Source organism: Rattus norvegicus, chromosome 9 (genome assembly GCF_021556685.1).
Source record: "Rattus norvegicus strain SHRSP/BbbUtx chromosome 9, alternate assembly SHRSP_T2T, whole genome shotgun sequence".
Lineage (NCBI taxonomy): Eukaryota > Metazoa > Chordata > Mammalia > Rodentia > Muridae > Rattus > Rattus norvegicus.
The window spans coordinates 104,808,724-104,828,898 of record NC_141542.1 but is presented as its reverse complement, the minus strand read 5'-3'; the positions used below and the strand labels follow the sequence as shown (position 1 = coordinate 104,828,898).

Below are 20,175 nucleotides of genomic sequence, written 5' to 3'. Positions count from 1 at the left end.
TTCAGAATGAAGGTTCCCTGTCCCACCTCGGAGGACTTCATCCAGCAAAGACAAGAACAGCCATCACTCTGGGCCCAACAGAAAAGGAACATTTTTTTTTTCAAGTTGTGGGCAGGGTAGAAGGAGCTATAGGGGAGGAACGGAGCGGGCAGGAAGAAGGGGAAGTGGCTATAGGAGATAGGAATCCCTCAGGAGAGGAACCTGTGTAGCCCTAGGAGTGGCTGTAAAGATTCTTTCCTCCCTCACTTCTTGCCTCTACCCACTGGGCAGAGAGGCCCATCAGCCTGGGATGCAGTCTTTTCAATGGACCCTCAGAAGGAGCAGCAAGGTTCTCAGGGTGGACTCAGACGCTGCAGCTCAGAGGTTGTCCAGGAAGCTGTTTCCTCACAAAGCTTCCTGTGATTAACCCCAGGACTGCACACCTGGCCTCAGGTTGTCCTGACATGCCTGGGGCTCACTAGGACATGGCTGGGGGACACACCACACTGGGGACTACAGCAAAGAATGTGTGACTGACTCACATGGACCATAAGACAACTGGAGTTCCAGGGCAAACCAAGCCTTAAGGCTTAGACTGGGGCCAAACCTGGGGGAGGGAGTAGGGGGTCAACGGCTGAAGGTCTCAAAGACCTTGGACATGAGAAGTCAGCTCTTCAAAGATTAAATGAAACAACTTCACACCATTCACAGCAACAGCCAAGAGGCGATAAAAAACCCCATGACCCCTGAAGGATGAACAGACCAGTAAGACAGAATTATTATACAGCCTCAGAAAGGAACAGAATGCTAGTGCACGCCATAGTATAACGGAATCGTGCTAAGTGGAAGACTCCACTCACTGAAAGTCTCAGACTGTTGTAGAACATTTGAGAACGTTCTTTGACTTAGGTTGTCCTGAAATACAAATGAACCCTCCTAACGCTACAAACCTAACAGCTCATGATGGAGTGAGTGTGGACAAGCAGACCATGGAGCTGAGAAGCCTTAGTCAAACTCTCGAGATGGGGGTCATCAGACAAAGCATTACCCTAAACTGAGCGCCTACCGGATCACCTTCAGGAGTGTATGTGAGATGTGTTGGAGGAAAACCACCGTGTCAGTGGTCACTACACTGACCAATACTTTTAACAAAGTCACTCCCAGGAGGTGCGGTGCCACCAGGACTGTGATGGGTTAGTGTCATGCCTAACTGAAATCTGTCAGTCCCTGAGTTTACCCACATGATGAACCATCTGAAAAGTTGCTCGTATGGAGAAACGTGTACAGTGAGAACGTGTTTCTGCTCTCGGGATCAAGGCACAGATGGGCAGAAAGAAAACCTGTGTCCAGATACAGAGGCAGGCTCTACAAAGAGAAGAGGCAGAACAAGGGAGGCTTCAGGAAGCTTCCCCAGGCTGTCACCAGCAAACGGCGGCCGGTTCTAGGTGCTGAGAGCCACAGGAGCTGGTGCTGTCCCTGGAGCTTTAGATTCCTAAAGTGTTTGTGCATGCATTCTCCTTTAGACCAACTCAAACTGGCTGAGCAAACCCTGACCCTAGCTGAGAGGAGGATGGGAGTCTGGCCCTAGAGCCACCTGGATACAGACATTGAAGAGGGGCAGCCTCTGGCATCTTGTCACCTACTGTGGGTTCAGTGTCTATATACTCGAGGTTTATCTCACCTTGGTATGAGCCCACTCAGAGCTGAACTTCTCACTCCTGTCTTCTAGAGGAACAAAGTAAGCCAGAGGCCAAGGTGTGAATTCAAATCTAGGCTTTAGCCTAAGAACCACTTGGGAAGTGGGAAAAGGGGTCCCATAAAATGGTTGGGGTGGGTGGGGATTGAGGGGAGGGGTCTTTCTTGGCAGGTAGGAGAGCAAGCAGCTGCTCTTCTCTCTGTACCATAGACCCTGATGTTCAGTGGGGATGCCACCCTATCCGCTAAGTAGTACTCTGACTTTATATGGTCCCAGCCTGTAGAATCCCAGGCCCTGAAGGCCCCAGCCAGAGAACAGTTCTGCTGTTCAGCTGGCCTTAGCTGCTGGGTGCTTCCTGGACCACCTCCCAGTCTTCTCTGAAGGGAACTGAAGACAGATCAGGTCTGAGTGGCAGGGATGGGCTGTCCACAGGGAGGTTGGTGTCATGTCCAAAAGACCCCTGGGGTACTCAGTTTGAAAACTACTTTTGTGGGATAAAGAACTAAAGAACTTTAGGGGATATGTGAAGTCAGGCCAAGTTATACAATCCACTGAAACTCAGCACCTCAGGTTGGGTCAAGGCCTCCATAGTGACTTGGATGCAGACTACTCAGCAGAGGACACCAAGCTCTCCTGAAACCAAGAGATCAAAGCCACACAGGAGTCATGTGCTCAACACTCTACCAGAGCCAGTGGCTCATGCGTAGCCTCTCTGCCTTTGGCTACTGCCAGACAATGTCTTCATACGCTGGGCCATTTTAGAACCTTCTCTGGCTTTGCAACATCTGAGCTCATGGATATTTAGGGGGTCCTGGCTAATGGTGCTGAGCTCAGATGACCCAGTCTGGATCGATCTCTCCCAGCTGCTGGCCTTGATTTAACGATGTTCAACTTGGAGGCGCAAGTCCCTCCTCTGTAAACTTGAAGCTTGAATGAATGCCTAGCCCAGGGCCCCTGGCCTTGAGCAGATCAAGAAAGACAAATCAACTGGAGCTTTGCACGCTGCTAAGCACAGACCAAGCTTCATCATAAACCAACACAGAGCACTTTACCAATGCTGAACAAAACCCAGGCTGTTTTCCCGCATCCCCCTTTGTCAAGATCAAAGAGAACATCACTTGAAACCTACTTCCTAGGGGGGACTGGTGGTGTACATCTTTAATCTCAGCATTGGGGAGACAGAGGCAGGTGGATCTCAGAGTTTGAGGTTCTACAGAGGGAGTTCCAGGACAGCCAGGGCTAGATAGAGAAACCCTGTCTCGGAAAAACAAAACAAAAAACCCCACCTCTTTCGCAAATCTCCTCCCAAGTCCACCCTAGCACCTCAGCACCAAGAGTTGCTGACCAGGAACCACCTTCTAGTAAGAGGCCGGGACCTGCTCCCTGGGCTTGTCAGTCATTGGAAAGCACCTTCACATTCCGATTTCCATCAAGTTCAACAGCATCCACAGGGATTTCACAAGGCAGGTGGTTCCAAAAGTGAGCGCATTAACATATGAGTGTATGCCCTTTCAAATGCCAAAGACATAAAATCTATCAAGGACACAGGTTTGACAATGGCTTCTGTTGGTGGCTTCTGGGAGACATTCAATTCCTTCGTGAGGACTGGTGTACGGTCAGTTATGTTTCACAGGCCTTAAGGCCTTCTTCTGAGGCCAGGCTGCCAGCTACTTTTACAGGGCAATCCTTCAAGAATCTGGTAAAGGTGGCTGGTGGCTCAGTAGTTAAGAGCTCTTCCAGAGGACCCAAATTTAGTTTCCAGCACCACACAGCAGTTTATAACCATCTGTAACCCCCATCCAAAAAGATCTGTTTGACATCCTCTTTCAGCCACCAGGGCACTGCACAGTCACATGCAGCCAAAACACACACACACACACACACACACACACAATTTTTTAAAACTAAATCTAGTGAAGGTATATAGGAAACCGAAGTACTGTGAAGGTTTGCAGGAACGACAGGTGTTTTGAACCCTCTGTGAACCACACTAAGGGTTCCTGAGCCCAGTATACATCGAATGCTCTCTGGGTAGACAGAGTGTGGGCCATGTTGTCAAGGGAAAAGGAAAGGACCCAAGATGTGTTCACTGAGCACACAGTCCAGGGCTGCTGGCGACCCCGGCAGGGCACTGGACAGGGACAAGATAGGTGACTCATCAATGAGGCTTCGCACAAGCCACCAATGTTCAACTCTCTGCTTCTTCAACTGCCTAGTACAGTGTGGTTGGTCCACACCACACACCAGGCTCCAGGATCTGTCTCTGCCCGAGGGAAAATGAGCCTCACCACTGTCTGCCACACACCAAAACAACAGACCACACTGCAGGAGCACAAGGTCCAAGTTTGTCCCTTACTCATAAGCCCCAGTATCTTCCTTGGCAAACTAAGAAATCCCAAGTGGCCAGGACCATGTCCCACAAAGAATTACTATGCAAGGGCTGGCAGCCATCCCTGGGTCAGGTGCTCCTAGAGGGAGAAGCAGAGGCCTGGTGACAGGGCAGGATGACAGACAAGGGCGGACATGTGATTCTGCAAATCCTGAAGGGCGGCTTCACTTCTCAAGGTCTGGTTCCTAGGGCCTGCTGTGTTAAGATTCTGGATCTTTCCAGTTGTCTAGTCCCTTCCTTCTCCATCAAGTCTGAGCACACATCCGATTCCCTTGTAGTCCTTGAGAATCTTCCGAGACTCTGGATTCCTGTTTACAGGGCGGGGGAAATGAGTGTCCAAGGAAACTAGTCTATGCAAATTTAAACTAATCTATGTAAATCCACATTAATTTATGTAAATACTATTGTGGCTAGAACCAAAAAAAAAAAATTGTCTGTACTTAGAGGACAATTGTTTTGTTTTCAACAGAGTCTTACTGCGTGTGCATATAAGTACCCTACCTGGTCTGAACTTGCAGAGATCCTCCTGCCTCTGTCTACCAAGGGATGAGATTACAGGTATGGGCCATCACGCTATACATTCTTTGCATAGATAATTTTAATAATTCAAGAATGAAATACAGGGCTAAATATGTAGCTTAGGTGGTAGAGTATTTGCCCAGCGTGCAGTCTGCGTAACAGTCATGGTGTCCATGCCTATAAACCCAGAGGCATGAGAGTCAGGAGCCCAATGCCAGCCCCTTGATTACATGGTCAGTCAAAGCTAACCTGGGCTATGTGAGGCCCTCGCTAAACAAATAAATACAATTCAACCTCTTTACCAGAACTCCTTCATCCGGGAATCCAAACAACCACAGGTAAACAGATTCAGACAAAAAAAAAATAGGTCAAAGGTTAATTCAGAGACTCATGACTGGCCAACATGCTGAGAATAACTGATTGTGATAACTCAGCCATGGATGGGGAATTTATGTCAGTCTTCCCCCAAGATCCGGGATCATCAGGGAAGAGAGGGTTAGAAAGAATGTGAGAGTAGGAGAGTGCAGAGGGATGCTGTGCAATGTTGTCTTAGCATGCTCACGCACACACACACAAGTTGAGGTTACCCCTCATGGTAAGAGGGACCTGCCCCAGGGGCTGGTCTCACACTGGTGTGCATATAGACAGAACTAATGGGACTCAGTAGGTTACAAGAAAAGACGAGGCCATCAAGTTGGAAAGAGGATGTGGAAGTTGTGGTGGTCCAAGGGGAACAGGACGGAGTAGATACAACCAAAACACACTATAGACACACATGGAGTTCTCAGAGAAGAGATAAAAACATTCCACACATAAGTAAAAGTGAAGCAAATCTTTAAGAAATTGTCTGTAAGAGACATGAATAGCTTTTCTTCATGGTTACTCCCTCAAGAATACAGTGTAAAGAATAGATGGCATTTGCCCTGTATCAGGTACTAAGAGTCACACAGGGCAGCAGTGGAGTACGTTGGAGGACGTAGATTATAGTCAGTGCCCGGGGTGATGTGTATCTGATAGACTCTCAATGCAGGTACACCTGCCTCCCCTCCCCCAACTCACAGTTCTGTGTGTGTGTGTGTGTGTGTGTGTGTGTGATTATTTGCATGGTTTCCGTTCACCTTTCTTATTGGATCCTACAAAGTCTTTGAATTTACTGGAACATGGCAAACACGGGCTCTTCCCATGTTCTTTCACTGCGGGGGAGAGGGACACCCCACCATGGAGGGCAGACAGTGCAGACTGACAGGTAGGGAAAGCGCGTGGACGGTGTGCACAGCTCACCTGGTAGCCACAGGGGTGAGTGATGAGACCCAGAACCCCTTCAGACTACCCCGTCCTATACCTCCCTGCTTTCCCTACTTGTCAGTCTACACGGCCTGCTTTAAGTAGTGAGCTGACAGGGAACTCAGGGCACAGGGCCTGGGAATGAGCGTGTCTCTGAACGGCCTGGAAGGGTCTTCCGCGAGTCCAAGTATATTTCATCGAGACATTCTAAAGCCCTTAATATAAACAATACTGGAATTTTTCTTCCTCTACAACCTGCCTCAAGTATGATAAGAATGTCTTCCCTGTCCCCAGGGCACACCTGCTTAAAGGAGGTTGAAGAGGCTGTCAAGTGGGCTTAGGTTCCTTTCTCTATCCAGCCTCCCCACCCCACCCCACCCCCTGCTGCTGATCTTGCCTACCTTCAGCTCAAGTCCTTTCCTGACTGGAGATGCAAAGGTATTTTGTTGCTATTTCAAGGTAGAGGTTTTGGAAGACACCAAGAACAACCTCCTGTAGCCACTGCCAACCACCGGCCTCCTTCATCACCTGCCAGAAACTATGAGGTCACACTTGACCCCCAAGGGGGCCCACTCCGCACTTGAATGTCAGCTGGTTGGAGATGGTCTGAGGGTTCCACGCAGGCTGGGTTGTGGGCATTAGTTATTAAGACTCCGTCTGAGAGCCACTATCTCCTGCCCTGTGTCCTAATCCTAATTCACAGCTCAAAAGTGGGCCCATGACTTTGTCCCATAAAACTACACCTCCTAAGGGTCCTATCACCCGGCAGTGGTACCCCAGACTGAGAGTCAAGCCTTCGACACATGGGCCTTCAAGGGACATTCAAGATATAAGGTCTAACACAGGGTCAGAAAGTTTGTTAGTGACTCTCCGCAATGTCCATGAGCTGTCCCCCTAAAGAAAACAGTCAACAAGGCCAGCCGCCATAGATTGATGGAACCCTCCTTTTAGACCATTTAATTTCTTAATTGTCTATTTGACTTTGAAAGTCAGTTACCATTCCAATATTAACTTCACCTGCTAATTTCTATTTTGTGGCTCCTTTGTGGTTCTCCATACAGGTCAGTGAAGGGATCAGGGATATAGGACATTCCAATGGCTCCTGTGGCCTCCCAGGTACAGGCTAAGAAGTGAGTCAAGGAAGCCTGGAGGGCACACAAACCTGGTGGAGTTCTAGGCCTGGGCTTTGCTACTTCATACTAACCCCTCTGGGCTAAGTCTGAATGAGGCCCTCTCAGACGCCTATTTTCTCATCTGTAAAATGGGCAGGGCACACAGAGAGCTCAGGGCCTGAAAAAATTCGAAAGGAGCGGGTGAGCATCAAAGCTGCAGGGGGCTGGAGCCACGCTCAGGTGTGGAACACAGTGGTGGCCTCAGAGTGGCAAGGCTGGGGTGGGGGACGATGGGACCCACAGGACAGAGAGCTCGGGTTCTCCAAGACCTCAGGCTCCCTACTCGTTCTTAACCTGCTGGGCTGAGCTCCTAACTGTCTTGGGTGAGAGACTAAGATTTAGACTCCCCGGTAGACAAGGAGGGGGTGGGGGAGTTTGCCATAGCTAGGTAATAAAGGTGTCTAATTTCCAAGATGAGCAGTCAAAAGCCCCGGTAGCCTATAACAAACATCCTGTAGGCTTTTGTCTCCCACTAGCAGGCTCTCTGCTGATGGTCCAGCTTAGCAAGTTCAAAGCTAGATCAGGACAACAGTTGTGGACCTATCAACCTTCATACCTGTCTTCAAACTAAGTAACCCTACATTAGGAGGGGAAAACTTCAGAGACTTAAAAAACAAACAGTCCTAAAGAGACTGATGTCCTTCTGTCCCTCTGCTTTGCAGTCAGAGGGCCTTTTTCTCTGTGTGCCTGCTGTATGCCTGTGTTTTTAACCCTCTAAAACGTTTCCTTCGACTGCTGACTTTCTCTGCTCCTGTTTGCAGTGTTTCTACGATGTCTACAATGCTACCTGCGGTGCTTAAGACTTTTCCTGCCTTTACTTGGTAGAACCTATCAGGCAAGACACCCAGACTATATCACTGGTACATGGGCTGATCACGCTGGTCTCGAAATGACTCGACCGCTCTGCCCCTCACTTTGAGCAGCCACATGCATGGTCACAGGGCAAAATATTTCCAACTGGAGCAAAAGCAAAGGGGTCAAGAGCAGGCTAAGCTTTTGCACCTTTATAGCAGGGGCTCCAGGTAAACAACAGAAATGGCCACCAGTGCAGAACTCTGGGTATAGAATCCCTGGGCAGCTTTCTATCACAATGACCTCTGAATCAATCTGGTTATGAAGGTAAAGACTGAGAACATAGGACATTTGTTTTCCTGGGACAAAAAAAAAAAAAAATCACAGGACCTGCCCACAATGAATCACAGCCACCATGTGCTGGGCTTTCTGAGGGTTAAGACGACCGGCATATAGTCCTTGAACTGCACTCAAGGTGAGCAGGGTGAGCACACAGGGCCTGCCTCCCCTCACTGAGTTCCCAAGTAGGAGACACCAAGGCAAAAGCCACCCAGGGCACCTCCTATTTCCTCTCCCCTGACATCTTACTGGCCCTGTGCATCTGGCAGAGTGCCAGAAAAAGCAAACCACACAAATACCACCCAGGAAAGTGCTGGGGCCAAAGAGCAGTCGCCCTTTAGTCTCATCTAACACAGATTAGAACAGGGCCTGCTCAACCAGCCTCTACCCCATAGCCAAGACCAGTAAGACTGATGGGGGAGAGCAGAAACAGCCCCCTGCCCCATTTCCTGCAGCACAACCCTCTGGAAACCCCTTTGTTCATCCAGAGAGAATCAAGCTACAGCAACTGATAGTAATTTCAGCGCCCTGGCCCCTCCTCTGGCCAATGCCACGACCAAGGAATGTGTGGAATGTGGATGGCTCTCAGCTTGCTTCCACAACCCAAACAGATCAGCATCTACAGGGCAAGGAACTGCACTTATAAGGAAAAGGCCTGCTGCTGGTCACTTCCTGGGCATTAAGCCTCAGACCTCAGAGCCTGAACACTGACCCCGGGACTGGCAGCTCCTGCTGTGCTTTGTGGTATCCCAGGACACCCAGGCACTCTGCCTACCCTAGTGCACACATGGACACAGATAAGACAAAAAGGACGGGAGAGACATAGAGACAAGTATCAAGCAGCTTGCTTGGCTTCACAGAGGGCACCGTGGATCTAAAGAGAATGCCGGAACTCTCCGCTGTGGGCTTTCTTTAAATGCATTCTCGGTACAGACCGGAAGATAACATGACCCGGCAGATGGTCCTCGAACTCCCTTGTCAGTCTCCAGAGCAAGAGCCTCGTGCTTAGCAGTAGCCACTGTTTCCCACTGGACAAGGAAAGACACAAGGTGCCACCCTATCACGTGGAAATTCCTCCTTCACTGACTCTACTGGGGACAGTGACAGTTGGTCCTACTGACAGCCGGATGGGAAAGGTCAGAAACGAACCGAAGAATTCAACACTAAGTACCCACTAACCCTCTGGTCCAGCCCTTCTTCTTGATGCTCCTGCAGTGGGGCTTGGGGTGCTCTATAACCTCAGGACCAATGGAACCAACTGCGTATCCCTGGACTTGGGAAGCTCCATGTTAGAATAACAGCTCCTTTGTGCAAAGGCAGGATAGGCCACTGGCCCTGCTCCATGCTGTCACCAGAGACAGCAAGTTGCCGGGCTGGTTTGTCCATAGGACATGAATGGGAATTCTCAGAAAGTAAACAGGAACGCGGCCATCCCGGAAGCACACAGGTGCCGGCCTCAGGCAACTGACCTTTGCCAGCTGGGCACACTGTGAACTGGAGGAGACGAAGAGAGAGAGGGTTATAAGGGAGATGCTGATGGTTGGGGCCTGTGAAAGGACGCGGGTCACCAGAGACTTCTGAAAGGTATCTCCCCTTGCTTCAGCAAGTCTCTGTGTGCAGGAAGCCATCCCTCCTCTCCAACCCTGACATGCACGCACTGGTCTGTGCATCTCAGGCACCAGATGCTGCCCTACTGGGTGCACATTAAAGGGAGCAGTCTGCTTACCTGCTGGGGGATGTTGGCCTCCTGATGTCAGAGGAAGAACTCCAAGACCTGACCTTCCGTCCAGGAGAAGAGGGATGCCCTAGGAGACAGAAAGGGCAGCGTGAGAAGATTCTGAGAGGGCTCTGTTGAAAGGAATCTTTGCGGAGGTGGGGGTAGGTACAGACAGTTAGGCCTTCACTGCAGGCCTCCCAGGGTTGATCTGCTGAAAGGACACATCTGTGGACTTCTTCTGCTCCAGCCATTGGTTATTATCAGAGCAGCAGCCAAACCCAGGCAGATTCCAGTCCAGTGGAGCAGTGTGGTCCCTTCCTGACATACCTGAGGTATCTTGGTGACACAGTGAGGCAGTCACAGACCACCAGCAAGGGCAGACTTGATCACTATGCACCATGTAAGATATGGTGGGGCTAAAGGCTTGAGTTTCTTATGCCATCTACCCCAGGTCAACGTTAGAGAACGAGGGTGGTTGTACTGCTGTGCACATTAATAGGAATACCGTCTTGGGCAGGGTAGGAGGAGAGGAGTCCATTCTAAACACTTTCCCACCTCAAATGCCACTCTACACACAACAGCTGTCATGCACACAGACCCATATCTGTGCCCCATACTGTCACAAACCAGCACCCGGGTCCCTGTCCCTGTATCTATGGATCATACACCCAATGGGCTTCACCTCTGGTTCAATGGAAATACAAATCCCAGATGTACCAAAAGGGGAAAAGTCGCCCCACTAAAGCGCCCCAGGAAATGCCACCTGAGGAAACAGATGGGACTTGTAAACACAAAGGCAGTGTTTGACATCATGGGCATGAGAAAAACATCACTCGGCTTGATGTGTATCACTGGAAGGGCTAGGACAACGTAAGAAGAATTGTTCATAAACAAGAGAGACCTCAATCCTAAAGGAAACCAGTGGGAAGGAGCACTCAGGGCACCATGGTCTATCTAGCTGCTGGGCTTGCTGGAGAAGGGCCAGCTTCCTTAAGTGAAAAGAGTCCAAAGTTCCAGGTAATCCCTGTCACAGTACTTACAGGAAGCCCACAGTCAGAAAGTCCATGTCAAACGGGGACAGACCCTGAGCACAGCAAACCAGGCTGTGGCTCACTAACCATCTGCTCTCCCAGAACTGGGGGATGGGAGGGAGAGTTAGCCGGAGGTTACTATGCCGGGATGCCCAGAGGACAGGAGCAGAGGTCACTTCATGTCTCTTCCTCCTGCTCTGACTCTCTGGAAACCCAAGGTCTCTGCACAAGGAAAGAAAGGGTTGTGCAAAGACTAGGGAGCCAGTGCCCATCAGTTGTCACAACATTGAAGATAACCATATGAATGAATGTGGGCAGACCGAATCACCATAAAGCCCAGAAGGTGTCTACATCTTGATACTTGCTTCAAGAAGCATCAGTGCTATCACTGGAAGGAATCCGGGTAGCCTCCTACAAGCCCCAACACCGAGAGGACACACTGATGTGCTTTCAGGAGTCTCAAGTCTTCTCCCACTGCCCAACAAGAAGGTGCTCATGTCACTCTGGTCATCCCTCATGGTCCAGGAAGACATGAAACTTCAGAGCTTGACCCTAGCTGAGTGCTAGAAGGCTGAGTAAAGGTTCGTGGCCACCATCCCACCAAATTCAAGCAGCAAACTACAGAGAAACAGAACTGCCCATACCCTACTCCAGAATGGCTAGCAAGTCCCTCTGTTTCCACGTTCTTAGATGACCTCCCGCACAGGCTGCAGTATCTCAGAATGTGACTCCATCTGGAGAGGGAATCTCTAAGGAAGCAAAATGAAATTAAGGCCCTAACGAAGTATGACAAGGTGGTTTGCTAAATGGAAAATGTGGAGAGGCCTTGCATTCATAGCAACAAATGGATGCGATGCTGGCAATGGCCAATGGCCTCCAGCTGCCATCGGCTGTCCAAGGCCCAGCCCCTGAGGGAGCCTACTCTGCCTCCACACACATGCTGGATTCTAGGAAAACTAATTTTTGCTGTCCGTGCTACCCCATGCCTTGTGGTTCCCCGTTAAAACTGTCTATCAAATAATCTACCACACCCAGTATTCTCATCTGCAAAACACAGAAGGTATCAGGGTCCTGCCACTCTGGATGCTGCGGACGGAGACAGGCCTGAGACAGCTAATGTTCTCACACCCATCCACTTGCTTTCACGAAGGGCCTTGCCTGGCTCTCTAATCCAGCCAAGCTCAAGCTCTATAGTCTGTCTTAGCACCACAAGACGGCGTTCCAGCAGACATCTATGGATCCAAGTCTCCTGCCTGCATCTCCAATCCTCCCATGGGCAAGTGGTGAGGTTCTAGAACAAATAAATACACAAGACAGAAATACGTGAATCCTCACCCTATACCAGAGGCAAACTATGGCCTGTGGGCTGAACCCAACATGGTTATCTGCCCCTGTAAGGTCCAGAAAAGGCGGATGCTTACATATTTTTACACAGTTGGGAGATGGGGTGGAATGAATCAAAAGATATTTCATGAGGTAGGCATTCCATGACATTCACAGCGAAGTCTCCTTACACTGATGTCTCACTGGATAAACCAACATGTCAGCTACTGTCTTCTCTGAAGCTTCTGTGCTATAATGATGGGGGCACAAAGCTGGCCCACAAAGCTGAAAGACCTGTTTCCTGGCTTTCCAGAGATGTTTACAAGCCCCTGTTCCATGCCAGGCTACTTACGCAACAGGCACAGGGCCAGAAGGCTGCAGGCTCAAGCCAGAGGCAAGTGGGCCCCCACCCACAGGTGCGGGCTGGAGGCCAGGAGTGGTGCCAAGGGCAGCCAGCACAATGAGGGCCTGGGAAGAGCAAAGACGTGTGGCCACAGAGGAAAGCAAGAACCAACCCAACCCAACTTCAAAGTTAGTATCTTGAGTTGGTTCCAACCTGAGGAGAAAACCCCCCAAAGTCCTTCATAAAGGAGGGGTACAGCCTTGATCCCTTGGGTGACCTGTTTGCCTCCCAAAGCCTCTAAGTACAGGTCAGCTCCACCAGCCCCTGTGACGTCTAGGAGTGCCCTGAAATTCCAGGGCCTGGCTGTGTATTTAACCCCCAGCACCACTCTTGGGGTGTGGACTACCAATACTTGGCTTTCGACATTTCTTGAAAAGCTGTTTGTCCAGGTTTTAACTGCCTCCTCCATCTCGCCAGCCCTTAGAACCCTCACAGTCTGACCCACCTCATACTCTGGCCTGTACTAGCAGAAGAGTTTTTATTTACCTCAGTTTCCTGAGACAAGGCCTCATGTAGCCCAGGTTGGTCTATATACTACACAGCCAAGGATACCAAAGATACCTCTAGATCTTTCTGCCTTCCTCTGGGGCTGAAGACTTTGACCAGCTACGTCTATGACCACTGTCTAAAAGCCACTGAAGAAGCAAGCCATCTCCCCAGGGTGAGTGCAGCCGGCACTCCGGTTATGACCTGGCAACTTTCCTGGGGAACCAGTGGTGAAGGAGTACCCCTGGGGCCTGTGGGAATGAGCAGTCCGTTTGCAGGACTTGTTGTGTGTGAGAACAAACAACCTGGGATGGGGGACTGGTGACCGTCAGCCACACGTGTGTGTATGCATTCAGAAGAGCCTGATGGGTCTGGTATCAGCACATTTTCTGGACCTCCATAGCCCTATCTGTTAAAACAAGGCTCTCTGTAGCAAGTGAAAACCTCCAACATGAGTTTGTCATTTTCCGCCTTTTTTTTTCCCAACAAGCCCATGGACCTCTTGGGAGAGAGGACGGTCCGTGTCTTTCATTTCTTCAAAACAGAAGCTACCCAACACTCGGCACCAAGGACACAGTAGAAACGTCTCTGAATGCTCAGAACTCCATGTCTTACATCCAAGTAAAGCTGGGGTTCCCAGACACTGGCATATATCAGAGAACTGTTTGCTACAGACCACTCAACGGCCATCCTCACCCTGCCCAGGTTCCTGACGCTGAAGCCTGAGAACGTATACTTACAGGACCCTAGCCGACACTTTGAAATCACTGTTATAGCGAACCTGAGATGTGTTTTTCCATCGGTCCTCTCCTCGGCAAGCCCATGAGGCGGCTTGGCAGGTGCCCCCCTTCCCCCCAAGCACACCAAGTAGGGAAGGTTTCAGAGGCTTGCAGAGGCTGCAGAGATGGGGTTGTGAACTGATGCAGTACGCCGCCAATATCTGCGACCTCTATAATTGGAGAATGAAGTACAAAGGGGAGAGTCTTTCACAAAGCAGGCTGCAGGGGCCGGAAGTCTGCAGGCAGCGACATAATGCAGTCCTGTGTTGTACTTCCTTCCTTCTCCTTCCCTTACAGGTGACAAAACCTCCCAGTTCTAAAAGTCGGGATAAAGTTAAATATCCTGCCTCAGGCAGATGAAGGCAGCTGTGGCCAGGCCCTGGGCCTCTGAGGAACATGGAGTGGGGGCCGCAGAGTGGGGGCAAAGGTGAGTGTGTGAAACCTTGGGTTATCCAGGAGCAGGCACTCAAATCCCAGCTCCGCCCTGGAATACAGTAAAATCCTCCCTCCTGGATGCCAGGCCGGGCGATAAGATAACATGGCTTGACAGTTTTCACAGAGCACTGGCTCCAGCTTCCTCAAGTCCTCTCAGCCAGCTCCCTTCCCTCCAGCAGCATAGAACGGGTGGCCAGGAGAGGAGACCTGTCCCATGCTGACCAAGGACCACCAAGGATGGAGCTGTCAGCTGACCTCTTCAGAATTCCTTCTTACAGGTCAAATCTTCACCCTGGCAACCTCTCACCTTGACAACAGTGTCGGGGCAAAAGAGAAAGAAATGCAGCCACAGTTCCAAGCTTTCCAATGAGACCCGAATTCTTTCCATGCCTAACTCATTGTGGATCAAGAACCTTCCTTCCCTCTTTAGCTTCCCAATGGGGTGGGGGTGGGGGAAGGCAGGATGGAGTGACAGTCACAGTTGAGAAAGGCCGCACCAGACGTCTGAGCAAAGTGGGAAGAGGGTGATGAAGCTTACTTTCCAAGGACTTGTGGTTAACTGATCTGATGGGTTATCTCAGGCTGTTCCTTTCAAATCCACCACGCCCCCCCCCAGAGATGGAAACTGAGAAAGGAAAATCCCTCGGAGCCCCAAACCTGCGTGAAGTTGTAAGACCAGTCTGTATTTTAAACTTTTCTCCCAAATGAAACTTCAGTGGAAATCCCTAGGGGCTGACCACAGCGTTACCCAGAACACAAAGCAACTCCCACATCGCAAGAAATACCTTTCATTTATTTGTTCCTTACGCATCCTGTGTATGTGCGCACGAGTGTGGAGGCCAAGATCAACCTCAGGAGCTGTCCCCAGGAGGGGCCTTCTTTTTTAAGATAGGTTTCACACCAAGACCAGAGGCCAACAACGAGGCCAGGCTGACTGGCCAGGGAGCCCCAGGGACCTGCCACCTTTCCAGGACTGGGATACTCGTACCACGGTTCCCTTTTATATGTGCATGCTGAGGACTGAACTCAGGTTCTCAGGCTTATCTTGTTACCATGTTACAGACTGAACTAGCTCTCCAGTCTGTAAGAACTATCTTGTATTTAAAAAAAAAAAAACAAAAACTCAAATCTGAAGTCTTCCTGTCTCAACTTCCTGAGTTAAGTGTGTACCACCATCCCAGACAATGTCTTAGTTTTAAGCACACATTTTTTTTTTAATTGAAAGTGATGCAAACTTGAAAACCAGCAACTTGGCTATCTCTCTGTTGGACTGTGAAGTATTTCGGGAGGCCTTTGGATCTGTGGTACAGGGCTGAGTGACCCACCCACCTGTCAGCTAGCTCCGTTTATTGGCCTTGATTCCACAGCCGCCCCGCTTCGGTAAAGCAGAAGCAAACAGAAGCCGTGTTTCCAGTGATCCGGTACACACCTGCCCAGAGAGGCCATGTGGCCATGAGAGTGGGCCCTGCCTCAGTCTGTCTCTCTCTCTCTCTCTCTCTTCTCTCTCTCTCTCTCTCTCTCTCTCTCTCTCTCTCTCTCTCTCTCTTTCTCTCCCGTGACTATTCTACATACCTATTTATTCCGACTTTTCTTCTTCACGAGCCCCATTAATCAGTCACGAAAAGTTAGCCCACTAGAACTGGGTTCCCGCCACACACAGCCAGGGTTCATGTGGTTCTAAGGGATGTGAAGTTACGGCGGCCATCGCTCTGTCACCTCACCCTCCTCATCAGTTCCCTTTCCTCCTTGCCTCTCTCTGTGAAACAGCAGTTTGGCAAGGTTAGCAAGTGTGCTGGAAATCAGAGATAGAGGGGGGTGAGGCTGAACGTGAGAGATGAAAGTTGCCTGCACGATTTAGCACGAGACAAAAAAAAAAAGGCAACCCCATCCCGGAATGACGAGGACTGTGAGCCAACAGGGAGGACAGGCTCCTCCGAGCTGCTCAAACTTCACCTCTCCCATGTTCTTCCCAGCGTTATCACAGCGATGGCTTGGAGTCACCTTCCCCACGCCCATTGGATGGAGAAGAAATACTCCCTTCCAGGGCTGTTCTTGGTTGTCAGCCTGACTACATCTGGAATTAACTACAATCCAAGCAGCTGGGCGAGCCCATGAGGGAGTTTTCTGGATTGAATTACTTGAAGTGGGAAGATGCACCTTAAATCTGGGGCACACCTTCTAGTGGTAGCCTATATAGGTGACAGGGAAAAGGGAAGCTCTCTCTTTGCTTGCCCTCGCTCTTGACCGCAATTTCACTCCTTCACTGGTATTAGAGACTTCTTGTGCTGAGACAGCCAGCCGCGTGCAATTAAAGAAAAAAAAATTACTGGCTTCTTGGACTTTTCCAGTGGGAAACAGGCATGCTGGACTATACTGTGGGACTATAACCTGTAAGCCACGCTAATAAATCCCATATATACTCGTTCTGTCCGTTCCGTTTCTCTAGAGAACCCTGACCAATACATTTCCCTTTCTTACAACCCTCGGGGGTCACGAAGACAGCCTAATAGAAGCCCATACTGCAAGAGGCAGCAAACCATAATGGGTATCACACCACAGCACACACAGATCCCTTTCAGGGGGCAACCAGGGTAAGTGCAGGTGCTGAGTGCTCCCTGTGGAGGGTGCTCCCCTGTGGCAGCACACCGGGCCTCAGTACATACCCCAAAGAAATCCTAGGATCCATGCTCCTTGTCCCCAGGAACAGTTCCAAGGCATGGTCTCATAGCTCCTCAAGAAGGTCCCAGCCCAGTGCAGCCTCCATGTCCACAAGGCCATTCCTTGCTGTTTTTCTCTCTCCCTTGATCCTCCCAGGGCCCCAAATCCTGATCCTGTGTGGTCGCCATCTAAATAATACCAGGCTCTGCTTTTGGGGTGGGGGTGGGGTGGTCACAGTCTGGAACAGATGGGAAATGTACAGCTGGCTCTAGGTCACTGGGTTGGCTTTTTGCCAGGACACAAACACAAGACTGATCAACAAAAAAAAGAAAAAAAGAAAAAAAACCAGGGGCGAGGGGTGGGAGGATGGGGGTAGGGACTCCTGGCTGGTTCTAGTCAATGTTGGAGGGTGACTTTGTATTGTTGGTACCAAAAAAAAAAAAATCCAACTTAGAAAGTAATGCAAATATTTTGTTCCATTAACATGATGCATTGACACCCCTGCTAGATCAGAGGGGAAAGAAAAAGGGGCACCTGCACTCCAGTAGGTGGCTTTCTCATCAATAATACAGAAAATCACCATGGATCACTCCCAGGCTAAGGATCACCAGAGGTCATGGATTGGGGCTGTCAGCTAGGTCTGGGTACTGATGCAGGTGCCATGGTCCTAGGCCAATCAGCAGGGAAGCGAACCCCGGGAAGGAAGGAAGGCTCTGTGTAGTGGTCGAGTCTTTGGATCCCCAGATCCCTGCCTCCATACCCAAAGCTCGCTCGTTTCGTCTGCCTCTGTCTGTCATCAGCTCCCCGGGTCGCACCTCTCTCTTCCACCTCTTACAGAGACATGTGTGTCTGCATGTAGGACAGAAGTAGGAGCCTCGCATGGGATGGCTGGGACATGGCTTGAATGCTGAAACCCTAAGTCTCCCAGACTGGAGATGCTAAGATGAATGCGTTAAGAGGTGGGGCCTTGCAGAAGGCAATCGGGTGGTAGTGTCGCCCCTAAAAATGAACACAAGCCTTGCCCTGTCCTAGACTGTCTAGTTTTCTGTCTCTCCTGGTGATCTCACCACCCAAGTTCCTACAGCAGTGCTATGCCCCAAACTGTGCTGGCGGGAGGCTCTTGAATCTCCTCTTTATCAATTCTCTAAAACACCAAGAAATCCTGACAACCCCAGGCTCCTCCGATCTGCAAAGACCTCCCTTTGCTCTAACAGGTAACAATCACAAAGACCAGGGTCCCGGTGTCTTTCGGGGCACACACTCCATCAGACACTGCATACTCTGCTGCCCAACCCTCTCTCCCCTTCACTTGCCTCTCCTTCACCTCCCCCTGTCCCCGTACCTACAGAGTAAGTGTTCTATGAGACAAGACATTTGTCCCCATCTCTTGTGCACGAGGAAGCCCCGGGATGCTAGCAGACATTATTGTAGAGATGATTGCTGGCTGTTCACAGTGCTCATACATGGACCCAGACTGAGGCTCTCATACCTCAGTGTGGACAGGTTGTGAACCGAGAGGACTCTGTCTGATGAGTGTGTAGGGGATGACCCTCCCACCACCAGAGTAGGCAGAAAGCGGAGGTCAGCAGTCAAACTTACAAGGGTCATTTAAAAAGAGAGGCAGGCATTTCGGAAGAAGAGGCTGTGCTCTCTTCCCTTTCCAGCTGCCTTCTAGAAATAAATCGAGTAAAATTAAATTTTTTTTTCTTGCGAGCTATCAAAAGGAGTTGTTTGACAGCATTTTTCCATTCCAGGATCATCCCGCAAGGACTCAAAGCGGGGTGACGCCCACAACAAAGGTCGCCATGGAAACCGCTCACCTCCCTCCCGAAAAATCATGACTTCACCTCTGTTCCTCCCAAACCCAGTCCAGATTGTTACCGAAGAACCTTTGTGCAAACAAACACCAGCGACTGCCTGAATGGCAGGAAATGTGGCGGCCTTTTTTCTAATTTTAACTTGCTTCAGGAATGCGTGTGTGTTTGGAACGCTCAGCCAGGGGGCCCACATTCCTTTGCAGCCACCTCCAGGGAGCCCAGAGAGAAAGCAGCTCTCAGGCAGGCCCTCTCGGAGGATGTCTCTGGGACAGAGCTGAATCCAGGGCCCGAGCACCCAGGTCTCGGCTGGGAAAAGCTGGAAAACAATCCTGCCTAGTGTCCCTTGGGGCAGGAGGATTCCAATGAGTCTCCTTCGGTCTTAAAGCCCTCCATGGTGGGGTACCCCTCTCCCCCACAGTGAAAGAACATGGGAAGAGCAGTTTGCCATGTTCTAGTAAATTGGAAGACTTTGTAGGATTCAATGAGAAAAGTGAACCGAAACCATGCAAATAATCACACACACACACACACACACACACACACACACGCACACACACACACACACACACACACACAGAACCGTGAGTTGGGGGAGGGGAGGCAGGTGTACCTGCATTGAGAGTCTATCAGATACACATCACCCCGGGCAGCTCCGATAGCACAAGGTGGTCAGTGTGGAGCTTGATTCGGAGGAACAGCTCAAGGGTGGAGGTGTGCAGGGGATCCAATTTCCTCTGGCAGTTTGTACGCTGGGGTGGACATGGAGGACAAAGCCCTTCCCCTTCGGAAGAAGTAGGGACAAGTCCATAGACAAGGCATGCTACAGAAATCCCCACAGTGAAAATGGGGGAAATTCAGTTACGCACCGCACAGGTAAATCCAAGGTCAGCCTGGCGGGTCAAAAGGAACCCAGCATTGCATGGCAAATAACCCCAGACAACAGAGGTTGAACATTTCTCCATTGCAGTGGTTTGGGAATCAGGGTTGGTTTAGCTGAGTGAAAACACCATCTTCTTCCAGGTGGGTGGGTGGGGGTCCTCAGCCTCTCAAGCAAGGCTAAGATCTCATCAAGACCCTGCCGGGAGGAATCAACCTGATCACCTGGTTGGAGTGAACAGTGGTTTGTGGCTTCTTTGCTGTGCTGGTGTGAGACGACTCACAGGGGAGTTTGTGAACAAAGCCAACGGGTTATTAAGCAAGCTCCCTCACCTAACAGCAGAAGGGACATTGACCTTTTGCTGTGTTTCGTTTTGACTTGAGACAGAGAATCCTGTAACCCAGGCTGTGTAGCTTAGGATGGCCTTGAACATCTGCCTCTCCTGCTTTTACCTGGGGTGCTGGGAGCACAGGTGTGCG

The 20,175-nt window shown here is 50.3% G+C and overlaps 1 protein-coding gene and 1 long non-coding RNA gene across 4 annotated transcripts in view; one reads left to right on the top strand and one right to left on the bottom strand.

Annotated features, from left to right (window-relative positions):
- Positions 1-20,175, bottom strand: part of Sh3bp4 (SH3-domain binding protein 4) — a 79,028-nt gene that overhangs the window by 37,426 nt on the left and 21,427 nt on the right. For all 3 annotated transcript variants that reach the window (NM_022693.4, XM_087567539.1, XM_087567541.1), the window contains exon 2: positions 9,897-9,975. The gene's annotated coding sequence lies outside the window, so the exon portion shown is untranslated. The remainder of the gene's footprint in view (positions 1-9,896; positions 9,976-20,175) is intronic.
- LOC148003838 (uncharacterized) lies at positions 13,076-16,768 on the top strand. The gene is made up of 3 exons (XR_015629214.1): positions 13,076-13,969; positions 14,207-14,336; positions 14,524-16,768. It is a non-coding gene; the product is annotated as an uncharacterized LOC148003838 (long non-coding RNA).